Raw genomic sequence first — 10,167 nt, 5'->3', positions numbered from 1 at the left:
CACTGCAACACCTTGATTTTTTCCCTCTTGAACCAGGCCTTGGTTTTCTTGGCTGTGTGCTTTGGGTCGTTGTCTTGTTGGAAGATGAAATGACGACCCATCTTAAGATCCTTGATCGAGGAGCGGAGGTTCTTGGCCAAAATCTCCAAGTAGGCCGTGCTATCCATCTTCCCATGGATGCGGACCAGATGGCCAGGCCCCTTGGCTGAGAAACAGCCCCACAGCATGATGCTGCCACCACCATGCTTGACTGTAGGGATGGTATTTTTGGGGTCGTATGCAGTGCCATCCAATCTCCAAACGTCACGTGTGTGGTTGGCACCAAAGATCTCGATCTTGATCTCATCAGACCAGAGAACCTTGAACCAGTCTGTCTCAGAGTCCTCCAAGTGATCATGAGCAAACTGTAGACGAGCCTTGACATGACGCTTTGAAAGTAAAGATACCTTACGGGCTCGTCTGGAATGGAGACCATTGCGGTGGAGTACGTTACTTATGGTATTGACTGAAACCAATGTCCCCACTGCCATGAGATCTTCCCGGAGCTCCTTGCTTGTTGTCCTTGGCTTAGCCTTGACTCTTCGGACAAGCCTGGCCTCGGCACGGGTGGAAACTTTCAAAGGCTGTCCAGGCCGTGGAAGGCTAACAGTAGTTCCATAAGCCTTCCACTTCCGGATGATGCTCCGAACAGTGGAGACAGGTAGGTCCAACTTCTTGGAAAGGGTTTTGTACCCCTTGCCAGCCTTGTGACCCTCCACAATTTTGTCTCTGATGGCCTTGGAATGCTCCTTTGTCTTTCCCATGTTGACCAAGTATGAGTGCTGTTCACAAGTTTGGGGAGGGTCTTAATTAGTCAGAAAAGGCTGGAAAAAGAGATAATTAATCCAAACATGTGAAGCTCATTGTTCTTTGTGCCTGAAATACTTCTTAATACTTTAGGGGAACCAAACAGAATTCTTGTGGTTTGAGGGGTTGAATAATAAATGACCCTCTGAATAAACTTTTCACAATTTAAAAAAAAAAATTAAAAAAGAAATAACATTCTTTTTTGCTGCAGTGCATTTCACACTTCCAGGCTGATCTACAGTCCAAATGTCACAATTCCAAGTTAATTCCGAACGTGTAAACCTGCTAAATCTGCAGGGGGTTGAATACTACTTGTAGGCACTGTATATCTGACCCAAAAATATGAAAAAATTGTGTGTTAAAAAAGAAATAACATTCTTTTTTGCTGCAGTGCATTTCACACTTCCAGGCTGATCTACAGTCCAAATGTCACAATTCCAAGTTAATTCCGAATGTGTAAACCTGCTAAATCTGCAGGGGGTTGAATACTACTTGTAGGCACTGTATATCTGACCCACAAATATGAAAAAATTGTGTGTTAATACAAATTCCAAAACCTGCATTAAGAGATCCACCAGGAAGAATCCAATGAGAGCAGGTACTGGTGAAAGTGTGAGAATTGTCATGGAAGCACTTCTGCAGCAGCTGATCAAGAGGGCCGGCGAGGAAGACCGTGTGTAGTGGGATGAGATCCTGCCATGGCGGTGGTATCGCGGAAGAATTGGATGGCCGTGAGCCGGGCAAATTATCGCCACCCTTTACCCTGGCTCCTGTCGTCGCCAAGGAGGAAGATTTGGTTGTGGTTCGGAGGACGAGGAAGAGGAGGGAAGTATACTCACCGCCAGCGGAGAGAAGATCCGGACGTGCAACGGCTGGAGCGAGGAGTTCTGGTAGCCAGAGGAAGTCGTCCGCAGCATCCCATAGCCAGGCCTGAGGCAAACGGAAAAGCGGTCGTGCGAGATCATCGTGGTCAGCACCGGTATCGCAAGATCTCGCGATGTCATCATAGGATTTCCAGCAGTCGCGTCATCAGGATGCGCCCGCCTTCCCGGATGTCTTGCGACCGGCTTCTGCCTCCCAGTCTGTTCCAGGAAACCTCGGGCTGCCATCGAGTGAGGACTTCTCCTTGGGCGGTAGCATCCCGCTGCTGCTGCAAAAGAGCTCCAATGCAGCGGCGGCGCTACAGGCCTGGTCCTCTGAAGATTCCGGGAGTGAGAGCGGTGAGGCCAGCGGACTTCCAGGGCCTGCCACCACAGTCTGCTCGGTCAATGATCCACAGCCAGAGGAGTTTATCAGCAGGAGGGCTGATCGTTCCTGCAGTACTGGTGAGGTAAACTATCCTCCTTTCCTTAACCCTGCTGTAGACAATAGGGATAGTGTTAGGGAGTTAATTTACAGCGTTTGCGCAGAATTTATGCAGGCAGGAGCCAGGTTAGCTACCCCCAACCATCTTTGCAGTCTGAATCTCAGGATGGTAACTTTAAGGTATCCCCCAAACATGCTTTAAGGAAGCTTTAACAAGCCAAGCTTCTCCTTTAGGATTCCATTTGAGTGTTTCTGTGAAGGAGAAGATTTGGAAGAGGGAATATATAGATGTTTTTTCCTTACTTCCGTCGGGTAGGGAGTCATCGCGGATTGTTGGGCCTGAAGCCAAAGGTGATGATGCTGATGGAGATAAGAGAAAGATTTTCAAGTCCTTTGATAATTGGCTCCAGGCCTTTTCAATCTATGCGTTGGTTCTAGGTGAAAAATTTTCGGGTGATTGTAGTGGGCTTTTCCAACACATTAATTTTATTTTGGAGGCCTACCGTAACTTTGGGGGGGTGGCTTGGCTTACATACGACGAATTATTCCGCCAGAAAATGGCGGTGCTTACTAGGATGAAATGGAGCGAGAAGGACGTAGGGTTGTGGCTGAACCTTATGTTGCCACAAAGGAGTAATTTAGCGAAACAGGCTGCTAATCAACAATTAAAGAAAGGAGTTTGTTTCGTGTTCAATGAATCTACATGTAAGTGGCTTAATAATTGTTGGTTCAGACACGAATGCTCGTCTTGTTGTGGCTCGCATCCGTTTTCTAGATACTTTAAGCATAATGTGGCAGCAGGTCAACAGACTAACAGTCCTCGGGAGCTTTTTCTCAAAGGTGCAGACTCCTGTGATTTTGGAAAAAATGCTCCCGTGGCTAAAGCGGTATCCAGACAAGGCAAAAGCCAGCATAATAATTAATGGCTTTGGACAGGGGTTTTTTGTTCATTTTACAGGTCAGGGGTGTGTGTTGGTTAAGAATTTACGTTCATTCAAAAAGAGTTGCGGTTAGGCAGATTAGCTGGTCCTCCCCCCACCTTTTTTCAATTTTCGCATTTCTCCTTTAGGGATAGTTCCGAAAAAAGAGGCCGGTACTTTTAGGATGATTCATCACCTGTCCTACCCTAAAGGTGGTTCTCTTAATGATGAGGTTGATACCAGTGTTAGCTATGTAACTTTTGACATGGCAGTGGAGCTCCTTAGACAATTTGGTCAAGGGGTGCTACTAGCAAAATTGGATATTAAATCGGCCTTTCGGCTTCTACCTGTGCACTCTGCTGGTTTCAACTCGTTAGGTTTTTATTTTAATGAGGAATTTTGTTTTGATAGATGCCTTCCGATGGGGTTTGCTTTGTCATGTTTTTATTTTGAATGTTTTTCTTCTTTTTTGCATTGGGTAGTGCAGGATTCAGTTCCGTCTGGTGGGGTCCTGCACTATCTTGATGATTTTCTGTTTGTCGGCCACGGGGGTTCTAATTTGTGCATGAATTTGTTGCAGAATTTTTTGAAGTTCATGGACCATTTTGGGGTCCCTGTGGCTGCCGAAAATATGGTGCCCCTTGCCAGAAATTGAAATTTTTAGGGATCACAATAGACTTGGTAGTGATGGAATGCAGCCTTCCAAGGGAGAAATTGCTTCATTTATAGGAACTGATTGACAGTATAGCTGAGAAAAAGAAAGTTACCCTTTGAGAGTTACAATCTCTGTTGGGGTCTTTGAACTTTGCCCTTAGAATCATTCCCATGGGGAGGGTGTTTTGTCGTCAGTTGTATGATAGTACAAAAGGGTTAAGTTCACCGAGTGCACACATTAGGGTGTCCTTTGAGATGAGAGAGGACTTATTGGTTTGGCAGAGATTTTTTTCGTGAGTTTAATGGAATTAGTTGTTTACAAGAATGGTTTTGCTTGTCTGACGATTTGTGCTTTAACACGCTTACGGATGTTAATTATGGGTTTTTGGTTTCTTTAGGTAGTGCTTGGTCAGCGGAGGCTTGGCCGGTTAAGTGGTTCACTGTTGGCTTGAATACTAAGAAGGTAGTGTTGCAGTTATTTGCAGTTTTTGTAGCTGTCTCTATTTGGGGTGATGTGCTTGCGAATAAACGGATTTGTCTTTGCTTCGGATGTAAAGGAGTTGTTTTTGGGATTAACACGCTTTCTTCCAAATGTTTTTTGGCGGCGAAGGTTTTAAGACAGTTGGTTTTTCAGTGCTTAAAAATTCAATATTTGGTTGAAAGTGGTTCTGGTTCAAAAGCCAGATGTTTTTTCATCTTTGTCTTCTTTGCAGCAGCTGTCCAGTTGGAAGGAAGGAGCAGAGAGGGGACAAGTGGAAGTTACCTGTCCAGAGCACTGTTGAGAGATTCTGGGGATTTAATCCCTTTTTATATTAAAAGTTCGTTAGCCCAGAATACATGGGCAGCTGATGCTGCTGCATGGGACAGATGGAGGCAATTTTGTGAGTCTAGGGGTTTCGATTGTCATGCTAGTAATTTATCTGGGATTAGAAAGCAGAAAGCCAAAATATAAGGGTAGGAAAAGGACAACATAGTAAACCTTCCTACATGGCACACTCAAAACATATGAAAAACAAGGAGAACAAGCAGAGTGTAATGCAAAATAACAATATTTATTTACACAAGGACTGGCACATAGGAGATCAGCGGCAAAATCAGAGGCATGTGTGTAACAAGTAGTGTATGGAAACCATATAACATACACATATAATGTCAAATAGCAACTGCAAGATGGTAACATAAACATGAGGTGCTATGAAGGGAGCATATTTAAGGCAGGTATGTAGTAACTGCCAAATACAAGTGAATGGGCAAAAAGTCATAGCATGAGCACAAAGTAATTGCCCCACGCAAATTATATGTCAGACATAACCCGTAACCATAGCACAGATGGTAAGATAACAATTGCATATATATGTGACAATAACGTATATGACATACACATACAATATTAAATGACAACTATGAGGTGGTAAACCATGAGTGCTATGGAAAAATCATGATGAGGCAGGTATATGGTAACTGCCAATACAAGAAAATGGGCAAGGATCATAGCATGTGCACAAAAATAATAATAATAAATGCCCCACACTGCGTATATATCAAGCATGACCCATACACAAAGCACAGATGGTAAGTAAGCTGTTATATGCACATATATAGAACAATTTCGTATATCTACACCAGTTTGCAGACACATTGACCATCGGGTCAGACATAAAAAATATAAAGGGCAATGGGCAGCAAACCGAGAGGCATACCCATAGTCCACACACAGCCTGTGAGTAGCAGCAGAGAGGTCCCCCTGGAGACCTCGACGCATACGTTTCACGATCCTATATTAGTATGATCATTTCATCAGGGGGATAACCACGCTGTAAGCAAGCCATGCTTTTAAACATGGCGCCAAACCTCCCTGGTCACTCCCCCACTGACGTCAGCACAGCCGCAGCGCAGGTGTTCCGGGCTCCGGAATCCCCAGCAATCAACGCCCATCAATACGGTATGCGCATGCGCGGGAATGGGGACGCGTCACCCACACCCGCGCACGCGCAGAGGCGATTCAAGATGCCGAGGAGACCGGAAAGGTAAACCCGGAAGTGCAGCTGCCAGACGCAGGGAGGGAGGGACGAGGGAGGTGGCATAACATATAAACAAACGTGATCACGCGGACAAGGGAAGATGTAGAATGCAGAGGATCTTCAGTCTTGAATGTAAGTCCCAATCCGTGATCACAGTCATGTAATGAATGAGTAAATGCCATGCAGAGGTTCAGCGTTCCTAAGGGGTGCCAGAAAAGACTGTAATACTAAAATTAAAAACAAATTTTGTATGATTAAAACAAGGCACTTAAAACCAGGGAAACAGGAGGAAGACAGTGATTATCACAAAAATGGTGCAAAGCTAAGATGTTCATTTAACCCCCTAGGGGACAGTGTTCCCAAGGTGTAAATCCAGCGGGTTTCACGTTGGGCTAAGATTTTCCGTACGTTCCCTCCCCTTGCGCCCCCATGAATAACATCAATGCCCCTAACAAGTAGGGATCTTGAATCACAATCATGGAAGGCACGAAAATGACGTGAAAGGGTCTTTAAGCTAGAAGTATCGACCACCGTCCGGGCCGCAGCAATGTCCCTCACATGTTCCCTCACACGTTTACGTAATTCTCTGCTGGTAAGACCTACATATATCATGCGGCAACCGCACGTGGCATAGTAAATCACATTGCTGGTGCCGCATGATATATAATGCCGAATGTCATAACTACGGTCACCATCAGCAGAAGTGAAGGACGAAGTGCGGAGGACATTGCTGCAGGCCAGACAGTGGCCGCAAGGAAAACAGCCCTTAAGGGGACTACCAAGGTCCAGGAAAGTACTGGGCTGACGTGGAATTTTATGACTCCGGACGAGAATGTCACGTAGATTACGTGACCTACGAGGTGTCATAAGGGGGCTATTGGACAATAGATTCCGAAGGGTGGGATCAGATTGAAGAACCCCCCAATGCCTGCTCAAAATAGATCGCATACTATTCCACTCATGGTTATATGTGGAGATGAACCGAATTGAACCTGAATCAGAGGAGCTGCCAGACTTAGCCGCGCCACCATATAGCAAGGTAGAACGAGGGGTATGTTTTGCCCGTAAATAAGCTCTTTTAATGCTCCTATTACTATAGCCCCGCTCTTGAAACCGAATCGTAAGGTCCGCCGCTTGCGCCTCAAACTTAAGGTCAGAGGAGCAAATGCGCTTCATGCGCAAAAATTGACCTGTCGGAATGGCCCGAATAGTAGACTGATCATGGGACGACGAGGCATGCAGCAAAGAGTTAACCGAAGTTGTTTTACGGAAGACATCCGTCTGGATAACCCAATTATCATCAATTTCAATATCAATATCAAGGAAATCCAAACGCCTTGCGTCACTCTTATGGGTTAACCTGATATTGAAAGAATTCATGCCCAGTCGGCCCATGAACTCGTCAAGTTGCTCCGCCTTGCCCGCCCACAAAATAAACAAATCATCTATGTATCGCAACCAGCACTGCACATGGGCATCGGCCGGCCCGCCCCCGTCGCAAAGCAAACCCCTCTCCCAGTACCCCAGGAAGAGGTTTGCGTACGAAGGCACGCAGGCCGCGCCCATGGCAGTGCCGCGTTGCTGCAAATAATAGATATCTTTAAATAAGAAAAAGTTGTGGGTAAGGACAAAGCGGAGCAACTCAAGGATTAAGTCACACATCGGACCATTCCGACCGGAATCCAACAAAAAATACTTAGTAGCCTCAAGTCCATCCTCATGGCGAATGCAGGTGTAGAGGGACTCGACATCTGCCGTAACCAGCAGTGTCCCCTCATCCACAGAGATGCCATCTATCCTCCTGAGAACGTCTGTCGTGTCACGGACATATGAGGGGAGTGTTGCAACCAGTGGTTTTAAATAATAGTCAATAAATTGACATATTGGCTCACACAACCCCTCAATGCCGGACACGATGGGACAACCAGGAGGACTATGGGCATCTTTGTGGATTTTTGGCAGTAGATAAAAAGTAGATATTTTTGGAAAACGTTCTGTGAGTCCCTCTACAACCTGCTTACTGATGATACCGTCATCACATGCTCTGCCGAGGATGGACTGGAGTTGAGCGGAAAATGTTTGAGCGGGGCTATAGTGGAGTCGATGGTAAGTAGCCTTATCACGTAGCTGGCGAAATGCCTCCCTCTCGTACATGATAGTTGGCAAGATCACGACATTTCCCCCCTTGTCCGCAGGCTTGATAACAATGTCGTCCAACTTGTCCAGGGACTCAATCGCCAATCTATCTTGATGTGTTAAATTATCATAACGACGTTTCCTGGACAATTTTTCAAAATCACTGACAACAAGTTTAGTGAATATCTCAACAGCAGGACAAACGGACAAGGGGGGAAACCTGGTAGATCTGGGTGAAGCACATGGTGGAAATTTATCTTGCGAAGTAGGCGCAACCTCGTCTAGCAGCTCCTCAAGATCCCGTATAGCCTGCTGTTCATTAGGGTCCAATGGTCCTCCAGAGAGGATGCGTTTGTTATGAAGCTTACTTAGAACAACCTTCCGGGCAAAAAGATATAAATCTTTCACTGCTGTGAAGCAGTGAAAGGATTGGGTGGGTGAAAACGATAATCCCCTAGACAGAACATCAATCTGGGAAGTGGAGAGGGTATGGTTAGACAGATTAATTACCTGTAGTACTTTGCGCTTGCCGATATTGGGCTGTTGTTGTCTGGACTTGAACCTTGTCAGAATGCCACTGGTTTGACCAATCTCCATGTCAGATTCATCAGTATCACTGGGAGCCGTATTGAGTCGTCCCACTGAGCCAGCGCCTCGTGTCCTGGAAAATGAACGCGATCTAGATCGGCGTCCTGCCACGTTTGATCGCCATCTATAAACGCGGTCTTGATGAAAATCATTTTGATCGCGTTGAAATTTTTTGATTTTTAGGGTTTTCATTTCTTTTTCCAGGCGTGCAAGGTCAGACTCATTCTGACTGGTGAATTTGGCCAAAGCCTCTACCGAAATGCTTTCTTTAATTATAGTCAGAAGTTTCTCCATCTCCCCCTCCATCTTCGAGATTGAGGCACTGTCTAGTTCACTAAGAAGGCTGAGGAATCCCTTTGAACAGGCATTGGAAAACTCCTCCCAGCGAGTTTTAACAGAATCATTATCCACCTGGAAGGATGGAAAAACTTGGACCCTTAGGCCCCTTGGTATTAGCCCCCTTTGTATATACTTGTCCAGAAACGCCCGGTTCCACCAAACCTTGGTGCGTCTGTGGAGCAGATTTCTATAGCTTTGCACATTTTCGGATAATACACAGTCCCCCTCCGTCTCTGCTGCAGCGCCGCCAACCTCAGCGAGTGCCTTGTCCAGCTCTTTTAACCATGATTCATCATGGGAGCGAAAATCCATAGTAGAAGTGGAATGAGCTGTGGGAACCACAGAAAAATGAATTAGAAAGCAGAAACCCAAAATATAAGGGTAGGAAAAGGACAACATAGTAAACCTTCCTACATGGCACACTCAAAACATATGAAAAACAAGGAGAACAAGCAGAGTGTAATGCAAAATAACAATATTTATTTACACAAGGACTGGCACATAGGAGATCAGCGGCAAAATCAGAGGCATGTGTGTAACAAGTAGTGTATGGAAACCATATAACATACACATATAATGTCAAATAGCAACTGCAAGATGCTAATATAAACATGAGGTGCTATGAAGGGAGCATATTTAAGGCAGGTATGTAGTAACTGCCAAATACAAGTGAATGGGCAAAAAGTCATAGCATGAGCACAAAGTAATCGCCCCACGCAAATTATATGTCAGACATAACCCGTAACCATAGCACAGATGGTAAGATAACAATTGCATATATATGTGACAATAACGTATATGACATACACATACAATATTAAATGACAACTATGAGGTGGTAAACAATGAGTGCTATGGAAAAATCATGATGAGGCAGGTATATGGTAACTGCCAATACAAGAAAATGGGCAAGGATCATAGCATGTGCACAAAAATAATAATAATAAATGCCCCACACTGCGTATATATCAAGCATGACCCATACACAAAGCACAGATGGTAAGTAAGCTGTTATATGCACATACATAGAACAATTTCGTATATCTACACCAGTTTGCAGACACATTGACCATCGGGTCAGACATAAAAAATATAAAGGGCAATGGGCAGCAAACCGAGAGGCATACCCATAGTCCACACACAGCCTGTGAGTAGCAGCAGAGAGGTCCCCCTGGAGACCCCGACGCATACGTTTCACGATCCTATATTAGTATGATCATTTCATCAGGGGGATAACCACGCTGTAAGCAAGCCATGCTTTTAAACATGGCGCCAAACCTCCCTGGTCACTCCCCCACTGACGTCAGCACAGCCGCAGCGCAGGTGTTCCGGGCTCCGGAATCCCCAGCAATCAACGC

This window comes from Anomaloglossus baeobatrachus, chromosome 5 (genome assembly GCF_048569485.1).
Source record: "Anomaloglossus baeobatrachus isolate aAnoBae1 chromosome 5, aAnoBae1.hap1, whole genome shotgun sequence".
Classification (NCBI taxonomy): Eukaryota; Metazoa; Chordata; class Amphibia; order Anura; family Aromobatidae; genus Anomaloglossus; species Anomaloglossus baeobatrachus.
Note: the sequence above shows the minus strand (reverse complement) of the source record.